This window comes from Chionomys nivalis, chromosome 18 (genome assembly GCF_950005125.1).
Source record: "Chionomys nivalis chromosome 18, mChiNiv1.1, whole genome shotgun sequence".
Classification (NCBI taxonomy): Eukaryota; Metazoa; Chordata; class Mammalia; order Rodentia; family Cricetidae; genus Chionomys; species Chionomys nivalis.
In genome coordinates, this window is record NC_080103.1 from 7,975,926 (window position 1) to 8,000,548 (window position 24,623).

Sequence of the window (24,623 nt, forward strand, 5' to 3'; positions counted from 1 at the left end):
CAATGTGCTTATGGCAAGACAAAGGACATTAGATACCTCTATAGATTTTATAAGGGACACAGGAACTGAGTACTCTGTGCTAAAACAATCATTGAAAAAATTAAAGAATACAAACTGGACACCTTACGAACTATAAATTTGGGGAAAGGACAAATAAATGACTCATTCCTCCCTGGTCACCCCTGAATGTATGATCAAAGCCTTTTGTTGACCAAACGAGGGACTTTGCTTTCCTGCTGTTCTCAGTTCTGCAGGAGACACAGGCTGCTTGTCTGCCTCTGCCTCCACCATGCCCTCCTCACCTCGATGACCACCTTCCCCTGCCGTCACCACTGGAGAAATCCTCCCCTCCTAACAACTGCCTTGGTGCTGTGCTTGCTCTAAAGACCACATGAGCCCTGGCTGTTCACCCTGCAGTCTGGCTCCTCTCACACATGTCAGACTGAGATAGAGCACTCGTAATGCTACCACAGGTGCCCTCCTGCACTGGGATGCTGCTCCTGTACCTGCTCACATCGAGGGACTATGGATCCTACCAGCATCTGCAGAAAGGACAGGTGGCTGGCAGAACAGCAGGCTGAGCTGTGCCATGCAGAACCAGAAATGATGGCGAAGCTTGCCTGGGGCACAAGGCGGGGGGTCCAAGCCGAGCAGGTATACAAGACTTAAGGTAAGTGGAAGGTGGGGGCAGCATCGGTGGACAGGAAGCAAATGATCTGGGCCTATAGCCTCCCTGAAGGGATGTTGGCTCACCCAGAAAGCTGAACTTATGGCTTTGATATAAGTTCTATGGATGGAAGAGAAAACGTCTACACTGACAGCAGGTATGCTTTTGCTATCACCCATATACACAGAACAATATACAGTCAAAGAGGATTGTTGACATCTGCAGAAATTTTGAGCCTCCAGGAGGCCACACTTTTTTTTTTTTTTGAGACAGGGTTTCTCTGTAGCTTTGGAGCCTGTCCTGGAACTCCCTTTGTAGACCAGGCTGGCCTCGAACTCACAGAGATCCGCCTGCCTCTGCCTCCCAAGTGCTGGGATTAAAGGCGTGCGCCACCACCGCCCGGCAGGAGGCCACACTTTTGCCAAAGAAGATAGCCATCATACATTGACCGGGACTGAGACATGTAATGGCTAAGAAAATCATAAAAGAAATCTTCCCGAGGTTTGGGATGCCCAAGGTAATTGTGTCCGATAATAGACTTGCCTTTGTTGCCCAGCTAAGTCAGGACATGACCAAGACACTGGGGATCAATTAAAGATTAAATTGTGCTTACCAAAATGAAAACGAGGAGATGTGCAATGCTGGGGAAGGGGTTATGCTCTTGTTTCCACAGGAGGAGGAATGCATGGATACCATCAAAACTAATAAAGATTTCATTTGGAAAAGGAAAACTTTGTGAGAAAGAGAAATGACAGCTCATCCATAGAGGTGAAAATCACACAGATGGTAAGAAAATCTCATGAAGGTTGGGGCAGAGTTTTCTCCTATAAGTGTTCCTCCAACACTAATCACCAGTGTATATGGTATAAATTAATCAATTGTTTTTAATCATTTGATTTTTGATTCCTCTGGTAGGTAGACTTTGTGCAGATTGGTAATTAGTAGCAAGGGTAATTAACTCTTCAATAGGTATGTTCAGGGTCAGGGTGGTAGGTAATCCTTCCTCAAATCTGTCCTTTGAATGGTTTTAGGTCATGATTTCAATACCCATTGTTTCCAAGAAAGGTGCTCTAGATTGTGAGTGCAGTGCTCTGATGGGCATGCTCCTGGAGGACAGGTGTGACTTGTCATGGAGGAACTGAGAAACCCTGGGAAGCAAGCTTAGGTTTTACTCATGAAGTTTCGCATTAATGGAGAGGCACAGGGGGAGGCTTTCATTCTTCCCATAGGTGGGGCTTCAGAGGGTGACCTGACAGACCAAAAAGAAGTTAGATCCCCATCAGGAAGTGGCATTGGTCTTAAACCTGGAGGTGGGTGTTCTCCTACTTGGGGAAGCCACTATTCATTAAAGGAAAACAATGAAACACAGAGGCACAGTGAGACACAAAAGCACACACACTAAAGAACACAGGACTGTCTAGAACATATTCAAACAGCTGAACAGATGGGGATCCAATGAAGTCTTGCACAAATTTAAACCATGGATAGTAGCCCAATGGCACACCTCTTTATGTGTCCTTATAGAAAGGGCCTTAAACAAGACTTTCCTCTAGAACTTAGAGAAGAAATGACTTTCTAGTCTGTTACCTTTTTGTTGTGAAGATTCAGATTTCTCTGAAGTTTATTACAGCAATTTGTCAATGGAGGTTTGCATGCCTAGAACTCAGTATGAGCACACCCTATGATCTCCTTGTACTCTATACCCATCTACATACCAAGGGTCTCTGAGTCCCCACTCTATCCATTACTGATCTCTGGAATCTCAGTGGAATCTTCAGAAATGTAGGTTTTAGGCCCCAGAGAAGACTGCTGGGACATGCATTTAAGAAAATAGAAAGTGTGTATTGGCAGACTGATGATTACATTGGGTGTTAGGGAATGCAGTGTACCATGGGGCCTTTCTGGGTTGAGTTTAAGTACAGATAACAAATTCTGGTTGTCACAATTCTCTTAACAAGAAGAGTGAGCCAGAATCAGAAATATGGAGGCCAAACAGTATGGGGCAGAGCATTTAGAGTTTCCCCATCATTATGGACGTTCATGGATTAGGACCTTGTTTTAGTGTTGTCATGTGGTGCTGTGTAGGTGATGAATTTTACAGCGTGAGTGGTAATTCCACCATGGAATCTAATAATATGCCACACATCTTCTGGATACTGAAGCGACTGGGCATGGCCAACTTCTCTTATGTGTCTAAACAGAACAAGTCAATCACATTCCAAATGCAAAGACAATAGATCAGATGCAGGCATCGGATTCCTCCAGAGCATTAGGCAGAGTCTGAACAGAGGGCGTTTGGTGACTAGGAATGCAGGCTGTGCCATTCCTAGAGTTTATTGACCACCACAGGCTTTTTCTCTGACTTGCTCTGAGAGCCCTGGTATCTCAAGGTCTGGCTTTTGGAATCTCAGTGGAAACTGTAAAACTATCATGGAGATGCCTGAGAATCTCAGGGGGTGAAGACACTTTAAAGCGAAAAGAGCCTACACGAATGTGCAGCAGAAGAGACCACAAATGCAGAACCAGACTAGTATACCCAACCAAAATTTCAATTATCATAGATTTAAATATTACAGCATTCAAGAAAAAGCCAAATCTAAGCAATATTTACATAAGTCCAGTCTGACAGAAAGGTCTTTCAGAAAAACTTCAACCTAAGGATAATCACTAAATATTGAATAATAAAGGGAACAAATAATCTCAGAACAGTAAAGTAGGGAAAGACACACACACACACACACAAACACCTCCACCTCCAAAACAATGACAACAAAATATTAGAAGTCTATCCCTATGGGTCATTGATAGCTCTCTTTAGCAGTGGTCTCGATTCCCCAAGGAAAATCACATACTAACAGATGGGATGTGAAAATAGTTTCCATTCTTCTGCTGTAGGCAGAAATTGAACCTAACAAAATGGGTAGAGATTACATCACAGTAAAGCATTGGAAATAGAAATCCCATGGAAATGGACCTAAAAAGTAAGTTGGTGTATCTGCTTTTATGCCTAAGAAAATAGACTTCAACAAAAAGCTAATCGAAAGAAACAAGTAGAGACACTATATATTCATCAGAGGTGAAGGGCACCAAGAAAAACCAAATCAGGAACAATAGGATCCACTTAGAAAAATGAAATCAAGATCAGATATGTATTTCGACGGGTTGATAAACCCTAGGAAAATAGCATTCTCTAAAAAATCTTCCAACAAACAAGAAACAAAAAAACAAAAAAATTTGAGCAAGATAGTTTTGGCACAGAACTCTATCTGCTATTCAGGCAAGAGTTAATGCCCACCATCATCAAATTATTCCAGATATAGGAACAAAGGATTATTTCCTAATTTATTTCATGAGTACTAAATTACACTGGTACCTAAATCACTAAGCAATTCCCTTATAAACACTGATCCAGAAATTCTCATTAAATAATTGCAAACTGAATGTAAGAATATTCCAAGATAATTTACCATGTTGAAGTAGCCTTTTGTCCCAGATATGTAGGGATGGTTCAATATACAAATTCAAAAAATATAATTGACCATATAAATTCCTAAATGACCAAATCACAGAAAGACATGAACCACATGATCATATTATTAAATACATGAAGAACGTTTTTCAAATTTCAATACCCCCTGATGATAAAAGCCAGTATGCACACAAGTGGCATACCTAAATAGAATAATGGCAGTTTAATACAATCCACAGTAGTATCAACTGAAATAGAGAGAAACTCTAACAATTCCCCCAAAATTTTGTTGAAGACAAGAGTTTTCCCTCTCTTTGTATACCAATTGGAAAGGAAGAAGAAAGAATCTTTATTAGTAGCAAACAGGATAATAAAGACAATTTAGGCAAACAAGCCAACAGGGAAATTCTATTAGCTGATTAAAAATTCCAGCAAACTAGCTTGATAAAAATCTAAGGGAGAGAAAACTCTGTTTAGGATGTATTATGAAAGAGAATAATGCATTTTCATAAAGAAAATAACAGTAAAAGCTAGTTGTTCTCCAATATACAAATGTGAGACAGACTGGGAAAGAAATCAGAGAAAAAAATTCAGAATAGCCTTTAATAATATAAGCAATCTTGGGAGTAACTAACAATCAAATGAAAAGTTTGCATGATAAAAATTTCATTTGTTTGAGGAAGAAATTGAAGAAGACATCAGAAAATGGGAAGATCTCCCATGCTCATGGATAAAGAGGATTAACATCTAAAAATGGGCATTCTATAAGAGCAATCTACAGATTCAATGCACTTTGCTTCAATGTTCAACACAATTCTTTACATAGCTCTTAAAGTCCATTCACATCTTCATATGGAAATACAATAGACATTGGATAGCTAAAACATTCCTGAACACTATAAGAAACTTTGTAGTGCTACGGGAAGTCCTTCTGTATATGTGTTGCTTTTATTGGTTAACAAATAAAGCCGCTTTCAGCCAATGTTTTAACAGAGTAACACCAGGCAGGAAATTCAAACAGAGATGTAGAGAGAGAGTAGGCAGAGTCAGAGAGAAGCCATGTAGCTGCTACATGAGGCAGATGTCTCTGCCAAAGCCCACCAAAACTTTATCAGTAGGCCATGACCTCACGGTGATAAAAAGATTAATGGAGATGGGTTAGTTTAGGATATAGAACCAAGCTAGAAATACACTTAAGCTATTGGCCAAACAGTATCGCAAATAATATATGTTTTTCTGTGTGATTATTTTGGGTCTGAGCATCTGGGAACGTACAAGCAGCTTCCACCAACACTATAGATCTCACCAATTCTGATTTCAGTTTTTACTTTAATGATGTGTGATTCCCCTTTGTATGCTGTGAATACCACTGGTGAATAAAGAAACTGCCATGGCCTGTTGATAGGGCAGAACTTAGATAGGTGAGGAAAACTAAACTGAATGCTGGGAGAAAGGAGGCAGAGTCAGGGAGAAGCCATGTAGCCCTGATAGAGACAGATGCTGGGAAATTTACCTGATAAGCCACAGTCATGTGGCTATGCACAGATTACTAGAAATGGGTTAAATTAAGATGTAAGAGTTAGGCAATAAGAAGCTATAGCCAACGACCAAGCAGTGATTGAATTAATATAATTTCTATGTGATTATTTCAGGGCTGAGAAACCAGGAACCAACAAGCAGGCTGCTACAACAAGTTGGCACCCACCTGGACAACTAAAGTCCACTTAAAACCTGAGAGGGCTTGCAAAGGATTTCTAGACTCTATAAAACAAAGTTTAGCCAATTTTTTTTCTGATGGACTTTGCTTGCTGGCAGCATGCTGCAGTTCCTTTAAGAGAGGTTTTCCTGACTCAGCAGTAGAAGAAAAAAGCATGGCTTTGATATACTGGCTTTCTGGGCCATGCTGCCAGCACGAACACTGATTCTTTCACGAGGTTGAGCATTTAAATAGGCTTTGTTAACAGAGTGCTACAACTTGCTTAATGGCAACATAGACTGGCTGTGTGCCTAAAAGTGAAGCTGTGAGCATGACTCTCAGAGGCAACAAACAGCTCTGCCATGCTAGACTAGCTGGGGCAAGCAGGCAGTTCTGTACTTTCCCCAGCAATGGCACCACTTAAGTTCATAAGAAGGGCTTAGCATTTTTAGAAGCACTTCTGGTCAGAAAATAATTAGAAATACACAATAAAGACAAATTCAGATGAAAAAGACCTCTAGATGAGACTTGGGAGAGAGAAGAAAAAGAGGATAGAGAGTTATAAAAAGATGTAAATGGTTTTAAAACAATAAAACAAAGTCTTTAAAGAGACAGGTACAGTCATAGTTTACAGGAGGAAAGATAAAATAAATATTAAAAAGTAATAGAGTAAAAGCCACATAAAGTGGAGTATACACAGACAGTCTGGATTATTTATACTATTGTGTTTTCTTTGAATTTTTTGACTGCAGAAAGACATTTGCTTCTGGAGACTGCTAGCTAAACTAACACAAAGGTATCTTTACTTTAAAATTTTAGTCTAAGGATATGTTACTTTGGAAAAGAGGTTTTTATTTTGTTTCCACAGAGGATGAGAATCTGTGAATTGCTTCTAGACTAATGTGGTTTGATGCACCAAGATCCTATGACAGTTTGTTGTGAGTACCCCCCCTCCTGAATATTTTCCCAACAAAAAGCAGAAGCAGTATGGAGAGAAGTATGCCCATATTCCCAAATATTGTTTATAAATGTTTCTTTACATTTAAAGGGGGATATGCTACAGAGATGGATACTTTGGTATAGATCTTGGTCTATTGATACAAATTCAAGGTCAATTTTGTTGTATTGTATTATTGTATATATATTCTGCTCTTGATTAAGTATTGTGTTTGTACAGCTCATTTAAAAATATAATATGAAAGTAACCTATATGGTTAATAGAAAATCATCTATAATAGTCAGGCTTGTAGTCATGCTAGTTAGGTTTCATAGATGTACAGATATATATTTCAGGTATTGTCTCTGTTTAGCTCATTTAAAAATGTAATGTATAATTAAGAAACATAAGTTAATAAATAGTCATCTATAATAGGCAAGATTGTAGCCATGTTAGATTTTCTAGATGTATAGAGTTGTAGTCAGTTAGATAGGCATTCTTCAAACCTTTCAAAGACTACAAAATATAGCATTTAAAATGTTTTAATGTCTTAGAACTTTTCATGACAATGAGACTCATCTGCTCCTGTAAGCAACAATTACTTCAAGAATATGATGGGCATTGAAGAGGCACGAAACTGTTCTTGCCTGGACTTCGTGATAATTTGGACATGAAGAACCCAAAGAAAAATGACTTGCCTAAAGCTGAGATTGTCCTTCAGGGTTTCTTCTTCATGAAAGAGTCTGCTAGACGTTCTGCAGGACATAGAAATATGTGAGGGACAAATTGCCCATATAGGTGGAACTGTCTTTGAAATTTCCTGCTCTCTTTCCACTGCCATCTTAGTTCCACGTCCTCTGTACAAAATGCCTGATGAAGCCACAGACACCGTCCCTGGCACAGAGAAGGAGCTGCCACAGTCCCAGGCTGAGAGAGGGTCAAAAACAGAATCTGACAGCAATGAATCAGTACCAGAGCTCAGGAACAAGACTCCATACAGAGAGCCACACAATAAGTTCAGTTGGCGGCAGCAGCTGAAATCGACGAAAAACCAGTCAGTAAAGCAGAGCAGAGCCGGGGTGAAAAGAAAGCACGGAGGGCTATGTCCAAACTGGGTCTTCAGCAGGTTACAGGGGTTACTAGAGTCACTATCCAGAAATCTAAAAATATCCTCTTAGACATTACCAAACCAGATGTCTACAAGAGCCCAGCTTCAGACACCTACCTCATATTTGGAGAAGCCAAGACTGAAGATTTGTCTCAGCAAGCATAGTTAGCAGCTGCTGAGAAGTTCAAAGTTTAAGGTGAAGCTGTTTCAAATATTCAAGAATATACTCAGACTCAGACAGTACAAGAGGAGAGTGATGAGGAGGAGGTTGATGAAGCAGGTGTGGGAGTTAAGGGCATAGAATTGGTCATGTCACAGGTGAATGTGTCCAGAGCAAAGGCAGTGAGACCTGAAAAACAACAGTAATGATATTGTAAATGTTATTATGGAATTAACAATGCAATTATTTGACAGCGATGACACTCCCCTTCCCCTCTCCCTTTTTTGGTGTTTCAAAGGTGGAACTACAGCTTGGTTTGAAATTTGTGCTCTTTATATCACTAATAAAGTTATGGCTTCTGGTTGGAAGAAAAATAATGATTCTAGACAGGCAGGAACAGCATCAAGCACAGCTTGTAGGCAACCATCATTACTCCAGTAGGCTTTGTTTGCTGGTGGTATGCAGAGGTACGGCTCCTTTAAAAGAGGTTGTCTGACTCAGTGTTATTCAAAGACCCTCACAGCTCTTTTAAGAGGCTCTTCCACCAAACACTGAAATGGTGTTTATGGGCAGCCACCATCAGGTTTCTTGGTGGTTGCATGGACCTGAAACTTCACAGAGTTGTGATAATAAATCTGGTTCCTGTGAGTACCTACACCATGAAGTTAGACTCTCAAATAACTAAGGAATGGGGTGGAGCCAGCTACCAAAGTTGCAGCTCTAAGGTAGGCATATCACTTAGCAGATTAAAGTTGTATGCACTCAGAAAAAGATCAAGATATACACTCAAGACAGACTTAAGCCAAAAAACCCTCAAAGTGGCTTACAGTGTTTTTAAAAATATATGTAGACTTGGGAAAGAAAAAAAGGATAGAGAGTAGCTTTCAAAAATAGAGTTTTCCAGTATGGTTGCACACATCTTTATTCTCAGCACTTGGGGGCTAGACGGAGGTGGTCTGTGAGTTCAAGCCCAGTCAGGTCTACAGCAGAGTGAGATGTAGGACAGCCAATGATACACAGAGAAACCCTGTCTCAAAAAACCAAATTTTAAAAATATAATTAAAAGAAATAGAATTTTTAAAAAGCCACGTGAAGATGTAAAATATACAGAGTGGGTTGCTTTCTGTTATTGTCTTGTCTTTGAATTGTTTGTTTGCAGAGGAAGGAGCAACAGCTGCTAAAAGAATTTGAGTATAAGTGCTGATGGATTAATCCAACCTATATATTTCAAAATATCTCAACTTCAAAATTTAAGTCAAAATATATGTTCCTTTGGAAAGAGGTTCTGCTTTTCTTTCCACAGCAAATGAGAAACTATGGATTCATTATGGGTTAATTAAACCATGTTTGATCAAGCAAGACCCCTCTTAAAAATCTTTAATAGGAGTAAAGTGCCCAGATGATCCAACATTTTATGGCAACTACCTTGCAGTTTTCTCTGAGTTCCACATCCAGAACAGCTTCAAGACTGTTGGCTGAATACAACTTCACAGGATACTCCAGTCAGGTTTGATCATTACCCTAAATTTTTGCTTTGGGTTCTAATAAGATTACCAACACCCCAAAACAGCAGGAAGAAGTCTAGAAAACTAAGCCCACATCTTCCAAAAATGGATTATGAATATTTGTTTTTGTTTAACATGTTGGTTCCAAGTTGTTATGGATAATAGTCAGGAAAACACTAAACAAAGGAAATTAGATTCAGGGTTCTTGCTTTGAAAAGAAAAAAGGGGGAAATGATGTGGAATAAATCTCTTGTCCACTTTAAAGATTTGCTGTTCTTATTGGTTGAATAAAAACCTGAGTGTCCAGTAGCCAGGCAGGAAGCATAGTTGGGACTATCAGACTAGGAGAATTCTGGGAAGAGGAAAGTCAGAAACACAGTTGTAATCCGACTCAGAGGAAGGAAGATAAAAATGCCTTACATGGAAAGGCACCAAGTCACAAGGCTAAACATAGTTATGATTAATGAATTAATTTTACTTGTAAGAGTTAGTTAGCAACAAGCCTAAGGAATAGGCCCAAGTGCTTATCATTACTATAAGTCTTTGTGTGCTTCTTTGGGACTTTAGACTGTGGGGCTAGGTGGGACAGAACCTTCTGTCTACAGTATATCAATGGCTACCTGTGAAGTGGAAGGCCAAGAGTTTAATACATACTCAGTCCAGCAGGATAGACCTGCAGGTTAATCTTTAGTCTATGTTGGAATTATGAAGAATTCTCTAATGCCAGTGAAGGAATGGACTTGCTGCAAGATGAGGGCACGCAGACAAAGAGCAACAACTTCTATATTCCATGTTCTTTCACAGGCTTCCGGAAGGCAAAAGGTGTGTCCCAATTTAAGGTGTGTGCACTAGCCTCAAGATATGAATTAAAGGTGTGAGTTTTACATTCTTGAGGTCCAGGTTAAATGTTTGTGTCTTTCTACCTTTAAAGTCTGCATTTGAAGTGATCTACTTTCTTCAACTTAAGCATAACATTACTCATAGTTGTACCCTCCATTGTAGGATTTTAGTTAATTCCAGGTCTAGTCAAGTAGGAAACCATGACTATCCATCACAAGTGCATTTTGCTTACTGGAGTCAGTCTTCCATAAATAAAGGAATGATGCCCATTCCCACACAGCTGTTATTACTCTTACTATATTGTTGTAAGAATTCTTCTCCTAAGCCAGGCAGGGATAGCACATGCCTTTAATGCCAGCACCTGGGAGGCAGAGGATGGTGGATCTCTGTAAGTTTATGGTCAGCCTGGTCTAAAGAGTGAGTTCTAGGACTGGCTACAGAGCTACTTAGAAACCCTGTCCCGCCCCCAAACACACACACAAAAGTATTCCTTCTAAAACAAGAAACATGATGAAGGAAGAGGTGGTTTTTCACTCTGTCATGGGCCTCAGTGTTCACAACATGAAGGTTCACGTGGAAGAGTTTATATATGGTGGCAGGAAGCAGAGATAGGCAGGACTCTGAGTGTGACTGTCTTCTTTCCTTCCTTTTATTCCATCCAGACTCACAGACCCAGGATGGCTCTGCCAAATCTCATTGGTGGTTTTCCTCTCCTCCTCAGTTAATCCTCCCTATACAGTCTTCCTGATCCACTTAGGGGTGTGCTCTGAGAAAATAGTAAATACTTCTCCTTTCCGTCATGTAGACGTGAAGACTCAGCCTCTCAATACCTCCTAATTTTCATCCTCACTGGTGTGTGCTGTTGTCTTTAAACTTTGAACTTCCATACTTACTATGCTGGGCCTTAGACATGAGAGAGTATTCTGGTTTCCAAAGGATGCAGAATATACTCAACAGTTACTGAAGAAGGGGTTTGGAGACAGTTCCCCTTAGACTGTGAGTTGTAAGCTGCACCTTACATCTATCATCTCTCTCCAGATTAACATGTCTGAATGGACATACTAAGCTTCAAGTACATGAACATATCTTCAGTGATTCAATCCACTCAGTAATCCCCAGTCCAGCTCTCCTGAAAATCAGTCTCCAAGGCTACTCATCCCTCAGGACAGGATAAATCAATCAATTGGTTCAGATTTCTGGATTTTTGAGTATTTCATAGAGGATCCTTTTCCAGGTGTCTAGTTAGTAGCATCAGTGACTCTTCTATATGTGGATTTAGGGACAGGGAGACAGGTACCCTTTCTCTCCAATGTGTCATTTGAAACAAAGGTAGACATTCAGTGCTAGACTCTTCATTTGCCAAACATAAAAGTTTGCATTGCAATTTCATTGCTCTACTAAGTATTTACCTGAAGAGGAGAGTAGCTTCCTATGGGTGAACTTAGACCCCACTGGGGCTCAAGTAGTGTATTTGTTCATATACAGTATCATCCCAGGAGAGGGCAGGTGTGGCTTTTATTTAAGGTAAGTGGTTCTCTGGAGGACCTGGCACAGTAAAATGGATTCAGGTCACCATCAGGAAGAGGCATGGGTCTTAATCAACAGAATTGTCTACATACGAGAAAAAGTCTTGGTCATTACAGCAAAACAAACGGACTGAAACAAATAGAAAGCATATAAATAGACACAAATACAAACACACATTCTGAGAGGGAGGGGGAGAGAGAGAGAGAGAGAGAGAGAGAGAGAGAGAGAGAGAGAGAGAGAGAGAGAGAGAGAGAATATCAGGTTATCAGGTTGGTGGCTCAATCCTGTTCTGCCAGTGTCCTGGGACTGAATTGGTTCCAGGGAACGGATTGCCTCCTGGCTTCTGTTCCCTTAGACCTTGCTTCCTCAGGCCCCCTTTTGAAAAATACAAAGTTTTAATCTGGAATTAGTGCCAGGAGACACACACCTTTAATCCAGATCCCAAGACTGGAAGATACACCCTAAACTGTGCCACACCCTCTGCTGTTAGCATAAAAGGAGAGGCAAGGAGGCAGCTGCTGCCCTTTGCTGCTTGCCCTTGCCTTGCCGCAAGTCCTTTCCTTCCCTGGCAGTAGAGAATCATCTTTGGAATTCCAGCATAGACTGAGGAATAGCCAACACGTCAGACCTCCGGGACTGAGTAAGTACTGGGTTCTTTATTTTTATGTCACAGGTAGCATTTGTGGGATTAGTGGGACTGAAGCCCTAAGTCATTCTAATGAATCACTCTCCTTCATACAGAGAGAGCCTTTCTATGTGTTGTGTTCCTTTAGAGAATCACAGTATACTTTTCAATATAAGAGTGTATAAAATGTTCCAAATTATCAAGAGTAGTTTGTGATTGACAAAGCTAATCACCTTCTTGCTTAATATTTAATCTAGAAAAATGGAGTGATGTAAGAAAGAATCCCTAGTACTCTAGACTGTCTTCATTAAATCTTACAGGGCAGTATCTATAGAATTTCAGAACGACCAATGTTTCTAACCTCATAGAAGAGGGAACAGATGGAAAAACATAAAATAAAAGTCTAAAATAAATCTGTAATTGTGACCCCCAGATTGAAGAACAGAACAATCCTGTTCTTCTTTGGCTTCACACTCCCAGCAGCAGATATGTCCGGAGACCTGGGAGCTGAGAGCAGAGGCTACACACACATCAAAGTCAAGAAATTCTCGTACAGATGGACCATCTGCAACTTCTCCTTTTGCTTGGAGGGAAACTTGGGCAATCACATTGCAAGCCCCACTTTCTCGCCAGGAGCCAATGACAAACAGAAATGGCTTATGAAACTATACATAAATGGGAACAATGAGGAAAGCAGAGGTTACCTGTCAGTTTTCCTAGTGTTGTGCAGCTCTCCAAATAGCCCTGTGTGGGCAAAGTTCCAGTTTGGAATCATAAATGCCAAAGGAGAGGAATTTCGAATCATGAACAATCAAAGAGTTCTCAGGTTCGACCAAAACGAAGGCTGGGGTATTGCTAAGTTCATTCTTCGAGACTTCCTTTTTTCCACTCCATGTTTGCTTCTCCCAGATGACAAACTCACACTCTGCTGTGAGGTGAGTGTGGTTCAGGACTGCATCGGCATCTCTGAACAGAACGTGCAGCCAGGGATTGACGTTCCAAAGTGCACACTGGTAGATGATCTAGGAAAGCTGTGGGAGAATTCCCGCTTCACAGACTGCTGCGTGGTGGTAGCAGGCCAGGAATTCCAGGCTCACAAGGCCATCTTAGCTGCTCGCTCTCCAGTTTTCAGAGCCATGTTTGAACATGACATGGAAGAGAGCAGGACGAATCGCATTGAGATTCATGACCTGAAACCTGAAGTTTTTAAGGCAATGATGGACTTCATTTATACCGGGAAAGAACCAGATCTCCACAGCGTGGCAGATGCTGTGCTGGCAGCTGCTGACAAGTATGGCCTGGAGCGTTTGAAGGTCATGTGTGAGAGCGCCCTCTGCAGGTAACTCTCTGTGGAGAATGCTGCCCACACTCTCTTCCTGGCAGACCTCCACAGCTCAGTGCAGTTGAAATCTCGGGCAATGGATTTCATTACAGCTCATGCTTCTGAGGTTTTTCAGACCTCAAGCTAGAAGACAGTGGTCGACTCCTACCCCCACTTGGTGGTTGAAGAATGTGCCGCTCTGTTTCCTTGCACATGGTCTTTTCCTGGAGGCCCCCTCAAATGCCTGAAGTGATCTTAGGACCCTGTGGGCTGTGACCTATGTGTGCCTTCCAAAAGAAACAGTCATTATTGTTATTAATAACACCTGATAAGACTGTATGCTCTGAGGCACATTTACAATTAATTTGGAGAAACACAGCTGCTAGGCCTGGCTTCAACACCTCTGTAAATGAGTGAAGGGCAGGTAGCGGGAGGAGCAGCACTGGACTCTGGTATACTCTATGCATCTTCTACTCTTCCGTTAGACTGCTTTGATTTTTGTCGAATCATATGTAAACAGGGATTCTGGGTTTTGCATAACCCAAGCTCATCCCAGAAAGGTTTCTTTGCAGAAAACTGTCTGAATTGATTGAGCAGACCATATGATCAAGGGATCAGAACAAAAGAGAGAATAAACATGAATGTTCATTTACAAGAGAAGGGCAAGAAAAAGAAGACATTTTCCCTCCAAACTCAGCATGTGCGCGTTGGAGAGATGATGACTCAGTTGACAAAAGCAGTAGTTATTTCTGCAGGGGACCCTTGATCACTTCCCAGCGCACATGGGGGGCTTTAAAACCATCTCTAACTTGGGCTACAGAGGTTCTGAGTTCCTATTCCATGGGCACAGCCATCTCAGTAGACAATACCTTACCCAAATAAAATATAAAATGAGTAAAATATTTGAAATCAGTTTGTGGGTTCTAGAATTGTTTCTGTTTGGTGAAGCCCATTTTAGTCCCTCCAACTCTGCTGAGCTCTGGAGGTTTGGCACAGTCCTCACTGCCACAGAGGACCACAAGCCCTCAGTCCTCTTCCTTGGCACTGACAGTGGTAGTATGGATAACGGCCCATTATGCTCTTGTGAAAAATGAGACATGGAGGCCTAAGGGGAAAAAGATAACTGTACCTGGCAGTGTGTTGATTGACTTGACTTTGAAAAATAACATTTATTGGTTCTAAAAAGAGAGATGACATTGATTCATTAAGAATTAAAATTTTTATTCCTGACCTGTGGTTCTGTCACTAGATATTGAGAATATATTTTTTTATTCTTCTCTGATTTCTATCACCTTCTATAGTGGTATATTTTTGGGGTTTTAATAAAGAAAGTTTGCCTGAAGGTCAGAGGGTAAAGCGGCCATACTATTCAGTCATACAGTACAGGGACTGGTGGCACACACCTTTAATCCCAGGACTCGGGAGACAGAGCCAGAGAGATCTCTGTGAGATCAAAGCCATCCTGGGCTACTTGAGATTGAATCTGTCTTAAAGGAGAAACAAAGCTCACAAAAAGGTGATCCCAACACCTGGTATTACACTCATTTAATTCCAGCACTAGGAAGGTTGAGGCAGGAGATATATGGCTGTGTGGAGAAAGGCATATAACGGGAAAGAGAGGAACTCAGTGGAGTGTGGAGTGTGGAGACTTCAGCATTCATGGAAACAGGATCTCACCCATTTTCATTCTGAGTTAGAGGTAAGATACAGTGGCTGACTGCTTTTCTTTTCTGTTATTCAGGTTGAACCATAATATCTGTCTCTGGGTTTTCATTAATTGTGATAAATCTTCCTTCTGTGCAATTGTCAGAAATTCATACTCTCTTAGAAATAGGGTCAATGCCTGGGTATCCCTCTCTCCCCACTCCTTTGTCTGACTCTCCTTGTTTTTCTTCTACAACTCTTTCCAGAAGAGTGTGGAGTAGTAGATTTACAGTTTAATCGAAGCCAAGCTCCCTGTTGATTTAGGCTTTAATGTTGAAAACAACATGTTCATGTTTATGTTGGTAGCCATGTTAGTGTCATATCACACTCCTTTTGTCAAAAGGAATTGCTTTTGTAGAATTCTAAAATAACTCTAAAGCTATTTCTAACAACTCTGAGGCCAATTTTGAGGCCTCTCAGCAGAAATGTCCCCCATCGCCCAGGAACCAACGATGTAACAACTACACATGAATGTACTAAAATGTTGGGAACTCTTCGTCATCTTTCTGAGTCCATGTAAATGTTCTCCAAATAGAACTCAGTTATTGAATAGGGGCAAGATAACCCTTAGGTGTTGAGTCAGTTATTGGTGTTTTGACTCAATTCCTGGGAAAGGGGCAAAGTGACCCTCAGATGTTCCATCTTACCTCACCTGATCGGGCAACCACTCTCCAGCCAATTATTGGTAATAGCCCTTTGAATAAGCCAATCGTAATAGTTAAAAAAAACAACCCCCAGATACCCACTTCCTTTTGTAGCTTTTTGCTTTAAAAGTAGCTTGTACCAGCTATTCAGGGTCTTTCTGGCTCATCGAACGTTGAAAGACCCTGTCATGACAGATTAATAAAATCCTCATGCTTTATATCAAATGTGGTATGAGAGATGGAATCTTGATCATGTCATAGGTGGATGTGTCCAGAGCAACGGCATTGCGAGCCCTAAAAACCAACAGTAATAATAGTGTAAATGCTATTATGGAATTAACCATGTAATAATGACAGCGAGGACACCCCCAATCCCCTCCCCCTTTTTTTGGTGTGTCAAAGGTGGAACTACAGCTTGATTTGAAATTTGTACTGTTTCTATCACTAATAAAGTTATGACTTCTGTTTGGAAGAAAAAATGATTTTAGACAGACAGGAACAGCATCAAGCACAGCTTATAGGCAACTACCATTACTTCAGTAGGCTCTGTTTGCTGGTGGTATGCAGAGTCACAGTTCCATTAAGAGAGGCTGCCTCACTCAGTGTTAGTCACAGACCCTCACAGCTCTTTTAAAAGGCTCTTCCACCAAACACTGAAATGGTGTTTATCGGCAGCCACCATCAAGTTTCTTGGTGGTTGCATGGACCTGAAACTTCACAGAGTTGTGATAATAAATCTTCTTCCTGCCAATATCTCCACGATGAAGTTAGACTCTAAAATAGCTAAGGAATGCGGTGGAGCCAGCTACCAAAGTTGCAGCTCTAAGGTAGGCATATCATTTAGCAGATTAAACATGCATGCACACAGAAAAAGATCAGGATATATTGTAAAGACAGACTTAGATAAAAAAAAAAAAGAACCCTAAGTGACTTACAGTGTGTTTAAAAATATATGTAGACTTGGGAGAGAAAAAAAGGATAAAGAACACCTTTCAAAAAATAGAGTAGTCCAGTGTGGTGGCACACACCTTTAATCTGAGCACTTTAGAGGTAGAGGGAAGTGGTCTGTGAGTTCAAGTCCAGTCAGTTCTACAGAAGAATGAGATGTAGGACAGCCAATGATACACAGAGAAATCCTGTCTCAAAAAACCAAAAGTTAAAAATATAATGAAAAGAAATAGAGTATTTTAAAAGCCACATAAAGATGTAAAAAACATAGAGATTTGGGTTACTTTATGTTATTGTCTTGTCTCTGAATTGTTTGATTGCTGAGGAAGGAGCAACAGCTGCTAAAAGGCATTTGAGTATAAGTGCTGATGGATTAATCCAACCTATATATTTCAAAAATATCTCAACTTCAAAATTTAAGTCAAAGATATGTTCCTTTGGAAAGAGGTTCTGCTTTTCTTTCCATAGCAAATGAGAAGCTGTGGGTTCATTCTGGGTTAAGAAAAACCATGTTTGATCAAGCAACACCCCTCTGAAAAATCTTGGACAGACGTGAAGTGCCCAGATGATCCAACATTTTATGGCAACTACCTTGTAGTTTCCTCTGAGTTCCACATCCAGAACAGCTTCAAGACTGCTGGCTGAATACAGCTTCACAGGATACTCCAGTCAGGATTTGATCATTACCCTAAATTTTTGCTTTGGGTCTTAATAAGATTACCAACACAGCAAACAGAAGGAAGTAGTCTAGAAAACTAAGCCCACATCTTCCAAAAATGGATTATTAATATTTGTTTTTGTTTAACATGTTGGTTACAAGTTGTTATGGGATATAGTCAGGAAAACACTAAACAAATGAAACTAGATTCAGGGTTCTTGCTTTGAAAAGAAAAAAGGGGGAAATGATGTGGAATAATTCTTTTGTCCACTTTAAAGATTTGCTGCTCTTATTGTTTGAATAAAAACCTGAGTGTCAGGCAGTCAAACAGGAAGTATAGTTGGGACTATCAGACTAGGAGAATTCTGGGAAGAAGAAAGTCAGAAACACAATTGTAATCCGATTCAGAGGAAGGAAGATAAAAATGCCTTACATGGAAAAGTTACCAAGTCACATGGCTAAACATAGATATAATTTATGAATGAATTTTAGTTGTAAAAGTTAGTTAGCAACAAGCCTAAGGAATAAGCACCAGTGTTTATCATTACTATAAGTCTTTGTGTGCTTCTTTGGGACTGAAAGACTGTGGGGCTAGGTGAGATAGAACCTTCTGTCTACAGTATATCAATGGGTACCTGTGAAGTGGAAGTCCAAGAATTCTGTACATAATCAGTTCAGCAGGTTAGACCTGCAGGTTAATCTTTAGTCTATGTTGGAATTATGAAGAATTCTCTAATGCCAGTGAAGGAATGGACTTGCTTCAAGGTGAGGGCAAGCAGACAAAGAGCAACAGCTTCTATCTTCCATGTACCTTCACAGGCTTCAAGGAGGCAAAAGGTGTGCCCCAATTTGAGGTGTGTGCACTAGCTTCAAGATATGAATTAAAGGTGTGAGTTTTACATTCTTGGGGTCCAGGTTATATGTTTGTGTCTTTCTACCTTTAAAGTCTGCATTTGAAGTGATCTACTTTCTTCAACTTAAGCATAACATTACTCATAGATGTGCCCTCCATTGTAGGATCTTAGTTAGTTCTAGGTCTAGTCAAGTAGGAAACCATGACTATCCATCACAAGTGCATTTTGCTTACTGCAGTCAATCTTCCATAAATAAAGGAATGATGCCCATTCCCACACAGCTGTTATTACTCTTACTATATTGTTGTAAGAACTTTTCCCATAAGCCAGGCAGGGTAGCACGTGACTTTAACGTCAGAACCAGGGAGGCAGAGGATTGTGGATCTCTGTGAGTTTGAGGTCAGCCTGGTCTAAAGAGTGAGTTCTAGGACTGGCTACATGGCTACTTAGAAAATCTGTCTCTACCCACAAGACACACACACACAAAAGAATTCCTTCCAAAACAAGAAACATGTGATTAAGGAAGAGGTGGTTTTTCCCTCTGTCAGTAGCCTCACTGTTCACAACATGAAGGTTCAGGTGGAAGAGTTTATATATGGTGGCAGGAAGCAGAGATAGGCGGGACTCTGAGTGTGACTGTCTTCTTTCCTTCCTTTTATTCCATCCAGACTCACAGACCCAGGATGGCTCTGCCAAATCTCATTGGTGGTTTTCCTCTCCTCCTCAGTTAATCCTCCCTATACAGTCTTCCTGATCCACTTAGGGGTGTGCTCTGACAAAATACTAAATACTTCTTTCCATCATGTAGATGCCATGACGCAGCTTCTCAATACCTCCTAATTTTCATCCTCACTGGTGTCTGCTGTTGTCTTTAAACTTTGAACTTCCATGCTTACTATGCTGGGCCTTAGACATGAGAGAGTATTCTGGTTTCCAAAGGATGCAGAATAGATTCAACAGTTACTGAAGAAGGGGTTTGGAGACAGTTCCCCTTAGACTGTGAGCTGTAAACTGCTCCTTACATCTATCATCTCTCTCCAGATTAACATGTCTGAATGGACACACTAAGCCTCAAGTACATGAACATATCTTCAGTGATTCAATCCACCCAGTAATCGCCAGTCCAGCTCTCCTGAAAATCAGCCTCCAATGCTGCTCATCCCTCAAGACAGGATAAATCAATCAATTGGTTTTGATCTCTGAATTTTTGAGTTTTTCATATAGGAACTTTTTCAAGGTGGCTAGTTAGTAGCATCAGTGACTCTTCTGTATATGGGTTTAGGGACAGGGAGGCAGGTACCCTTTCCCTCCAATGTGTCATTTGAAACAAAGGTAGACAGTAAATGCTGGACTCCTCATTTGCAAAACATAAGCTTTGCATTGCTATTTCATTGCTCTCCTGAGTATGATTCTGAAGAGGAGAGCAGCTTCCTATGGGGGAACTTAGACCCCACTGGGGTCAAGTAGAGTATTTGTTTATGTATAGTATCACACCAGGAATGGGGCAGGTGGGGCTTTTATTTCAGGTACATGATTCTCTGGAGGACCTGGCACAGCCAAAAGGATTCAGGTCACCTTCAGGAGGAGGCATGGGTCTTAATCAACAGGATTGTCTACATACCAGAGAAAGTATTGGTCATTACAGCAAAACAAACTGACTGAAATAAATAGATATGCATACAAACAGATAAAAATACAAACACATATTCAGAGAGACAGAGAGAGAGAGACACAAAGAGAAGCAGGATATTAGGTTGCTGGCTCCATGCTGGTCTGCCAGTGTACTGGGACTATTGGCTCCAGGGACTGGATTGCCTCCTGGCTTCTGCTCCCATAGACCTTGCTTCCTCAGGCCCCCTTTTGAAAAATACAGACTTTTAATCTGGAATTGGTGCCAGAAGACACACACCTTTAATCCAGCTCTCAAGGCAGGAAGAGACAGCCTAAACTTTTCAACACACTCTAAAGTTAGCATAAAGAGAAGGTAGGGAGGTAGCTGCTGCCCTTTGCTGCTTGCCATTGCCTTACAGCAAGTCCTTTCCTTCCCTGGCAGTAGAGATTCTTCTTTGGAATTTCAGCATAGATTGAGGAATAGCCAACGTGTCAGACCTCTGGGACTGAGTAAGTACTGGGGTCTTGCACTTTGCTGTCACAGGTAGCCTTTGTGGGATTAGTAGGACTGCAGCCCTAAGACATTCTAATGAATCACTCTCCTTCATACAGAGAGAGCCATTCTGTGTGTTCTGTTCCTTTAGACAATCATAGTATACTTTTCAATATAAGAGTGTATAAAATGTTCCAAATTGTCAAAAGTAGTGTGTAACTGTCTTACTTAATATTTAATCTAGAAAAGATGGAGTGTTATAAGAAAGAATCCCTAGTACTCTAGACTGTCTTCTTTGAATCTCATAGGGCAATATGTATAGAATTTCAGAAAGACCAAAGTTTCTAACCTTATAGAAAAGGGGGAAAAAAAAGAAAAGGGAACAGATAGGAAAACAAAAATTAACAATCTAAAACAAATCTGTAATTGTGACCCTCAGGTTGAAGAAGAAAACAATCCTCTTCTTTGGCTCCAGGTAAACCCTCACACTCCCAGCAGCAGAAATGTCAGGAGACCTGGCAGCTGAGAGGAGAGGCAACACACAGATAAGAGTCAAGAAATTCTCCTACAGATGGATCATCAGCAACCTCTTTTTGTCCTTAGGGAAACTTGGGCAATCACATTGCAAACCCCTCTTTCTCACCAGGAACTAATGACGAACAGAAATGGCTTATGAAACTATACTCGAATGGGATGGATGAGGAAAGCAGAGGTTACCTGTCAGTTTTCCTAAGGTTGCTCAGCTCTCTAAAGAGCCCCGTGTGGGCAAATTTCCAGTTTGGGATCATGAATGCCAAAGGAGAGGAATCCCGAATCATGAACAGTCAAAGAGTCCCCAGGTTCAACCCAAACCAAGGTTGGGGTATCACAAAATTCATTCGTTGAGATTTCCTTTTTTCCACTCCACGTTTGCTACTCCCAGATGATCTAGGAGAGCTATGGGAGAATTCCCGCTTCACAGACTGCTGCGTGGTGGTAGCTGACCAGGAATTCCAGGCTCACAAGGCTATCTTAGCTGCTCGCTCTCCAGTTTTCAGAGCCATGTTTGAACATGACATGGAAGAGAGCAGAATGAATGACATTGAATTTCATGATCTAGAACCTGAAGTTTTTAAGGCAATGATGGACTTCATTTACATAAGGAAGGAACCAGATCTACACGGCATGGCAGATGCTGTGCTGGCAAATGCTGACAAGTAAGGCCTGGAGCATTGGAAGGTTATGTGCGAGAGTGCCCTCTGCAGGTAACTCTCTGTGGAGAATGCTGCCCACACTCTCTTCCTGGCTGACGTCCACAGCTCAGTGCAGTTGAAATCTCGGGCAATGGATTTCATTACAGCTCATGCTTCTGAGGTTTTTCAGACCTCGAGCTGGAAGACAGTGGTCGACTCCTATCCCCACTTGGTGTATGTGTCTTCCTAGTTTCTGGACAGGTCTTTTCCTGGAGCGCCCCCTCAAATGCCTGAAGCAGTCTTAGGACCCTGTGGGCTGTGACCTACGTTCTTCTTCCAGAAGAAACAGTCAGTATTGTTACTTATGACACCTGTTTAGACTCTGGGCTCTGAGGCACATTTACAATGAATTTGGGGAAACACAGCTGCTAGGCCTGGTTTCAACACCTCTATAAATGAGTGAAGGGCAGGTAGGGGGAGGAGAAGAACTGGACTCTGGTATACTCTATGCAACTTCTGTTCTGTTGTTAGACTGCTTTGATTTTTGTCCAATCAGATGAACACTGGGATTCAGGGTTTTGCTGATCCCAAGCTAATCCCAGTAAGGTTTCTTTGCATAAAACTGTCTGCATTTGATGAACAGACCATATGATCAAGGGCTCAGAAAAAAAGCAAAGAATAAACATGAATGTTTATTTACAAAAAAAGGGACGGAAAAGAACATATTTTCCCTCCAAACTCAGCGTGTGTGAGCTGGAGAGATGATGACTCAGTTGACAAAAGCGTAGTTTTTTCTGCAGGGGACCCTTGATCACTTCCCAGCACTTGTGGGTGACTTTACAATCATCTCTAACTTGGGCTACAGAAGATCTGAGTTCCTACTCCATGAGTACAACCATCTCTGTAGACAAAACCTTACACAAATAAAATATAAATTGAGTAAAATATTAAAATCAGTTTGTGGGTTCTAGTAGTGTTAATGTTTGGTGAAGCCCATTTTAGTCCCTCCAACTCTGCTGAGCTGGGGAGATTTGGCCCAGTACTCACTGCCACAGAGGACCACAAGCCCTCAGTTCTCTTCCTTGGCACTGACAGTGGCAGTATGAACAACGGCCCATCATGCTCTTGTGAAAAGTGAGACATGGAGGCCTAAGGGGAAAAGAAAACTGCACCTGGCAGTGTGTTGATTGACTCGGCTTTGAAAAATGATATTTAATTTTTCTGAAAAAGGATAAGGGGATTGATTCATTAAGAATTCAAACTTTCTCTTTCTGACCAGTGGTTCTGTCATTACATATTGAAAATATGATTCTTTATTCTCCTCTGATTTCTCTCACCTTCTATAGTGGTATATCATTTGGCTTTTAGTAAATAAAGTTTGCCTGAATATCAGAGGGTAAAGCAGCCATACTATTCCGTTATACAGGCCAGGGACTGGTGGCAAATACCTTTAATCCTAGGGCTCGGTAGACAGAGCCAGAGAGATATCTGTGAGTTCTAAGTCATCCTGGGCTACTTGAGATTGAATCTCTCTTAAAAAAAGAAACAAAGCTCACACAAAGGTGATCCCAATCTCTGGGATCACACGCCTTTAATTCCAGCACTATGTAGGTTGAGGCAGCAGTTATATGATTGCGTGGAGATAGGCATATAAAGGGAAAGAAAAGAACTCAGTGGAGTGTGGAGACTTCAGCATTCATGGAGACAGAATCTCATCCATTTTCATTCTGAGGTAGAGGTAAGATACAGTAGCTGACTGCTTTTCTTTTCTGTTATTCAGGTTGAAGCACAATATCTGTCTCTGGGTTTTCTTTAATTGTACTAAATATTCCTTCTGTGCAATTGTCAGAAATTCATACTCTCTTAGAAACAGAGTCAATGCCTGGGTATTCCTCTCCCCCACTCCTTTGTCTGACTCTCCTGTTTTCCTTCTACAACTCTTTCCAGATTAGTGTGGAGTAGTAGATTTACACTTTAATTGCAGCCAAGCTCCCTGTTGATTTAGTCATGAATGATTGAAGACAGCGTGTTCATATTTATGTTAGTAGCCATGTTAGTGTCAAATCACAAGCTTTTGTCGAAAGGAATTGCTTTTGTAGAACTCAAAATACTCTAAAGCCTTTCTGACAATTCTGAGGCCAATTTTGAGGCCTCTCAGCAGCAGTATCCCCACTGGGATTTAAGGAGTTAACAGCTACACATGATGTACTAATACCAAAATGTTGGGAACCTTCCATCATCTTTCTGAGTCCTTGTAAATATTCTCCAAATAGAACTCAGTTATTGAATAGGGGCAAGATAACCCTTAGGTGTTGAGTCAGTTCCTGGTGTTTTGAGTCAGTCCCTGGGAAAGGGACAACGTGACCCTCAGATGTTCCCTCTTACCTCACCTGATCTGACAACCACTCTCTAGCCAATTATCAGTAATAGTCCTTTGAGTAAGCCAATCATAATAGTTAAAAACCAAACCCCAGAAACCCCCTTACTTTTGTGGCTTTTTGCTTTAAAAGTAGTCTGTACCAGCTATTCGGGGTTTTTCTGGCTTCTCGAATGCTGAAAGACCCTATCATGACAGAATTAATAAACTCCTCATGCTTTTACATCAACTGTGGTATAAGAGATGGTCTCTTGGGGCGACTCCTCCTGGTAGTTGGACTGCAGGATCCAACACTTTCACATTTCAA

The 24,623-nt window shown here is 41.0% G+C and overlaps 3 pseudogenes; all 3 read left to right on the forward strand.

Moving 5' to 3' along the window:
• Positions 1–7,635: 7,635 nt before the first annotated feature.
• Positions 7,636–8,478, forward strand: LOC130889913 (nascent polypeptide-associated complex subunit alpha-like; annotated as a pseudogene).
• Positions 8,479–13,022: 4,544 nt separating this feature from the next.
• LOC130889914 (speckle-type POZ protein-like) lies at positions 13,023–14,108 on the forward strand (annotated as a pseudogene).
• A 2,856-nt stretch (positions 14,109–16,964) lies between these two features.
• LOC130889917 (speckle-type POZ protein-like) lies at positions 16,965–22,189 on the forward strand (annotated as a pseudogene).
• Positions 22,190–24,623: the final 2,434 nt, after the last annotated feature.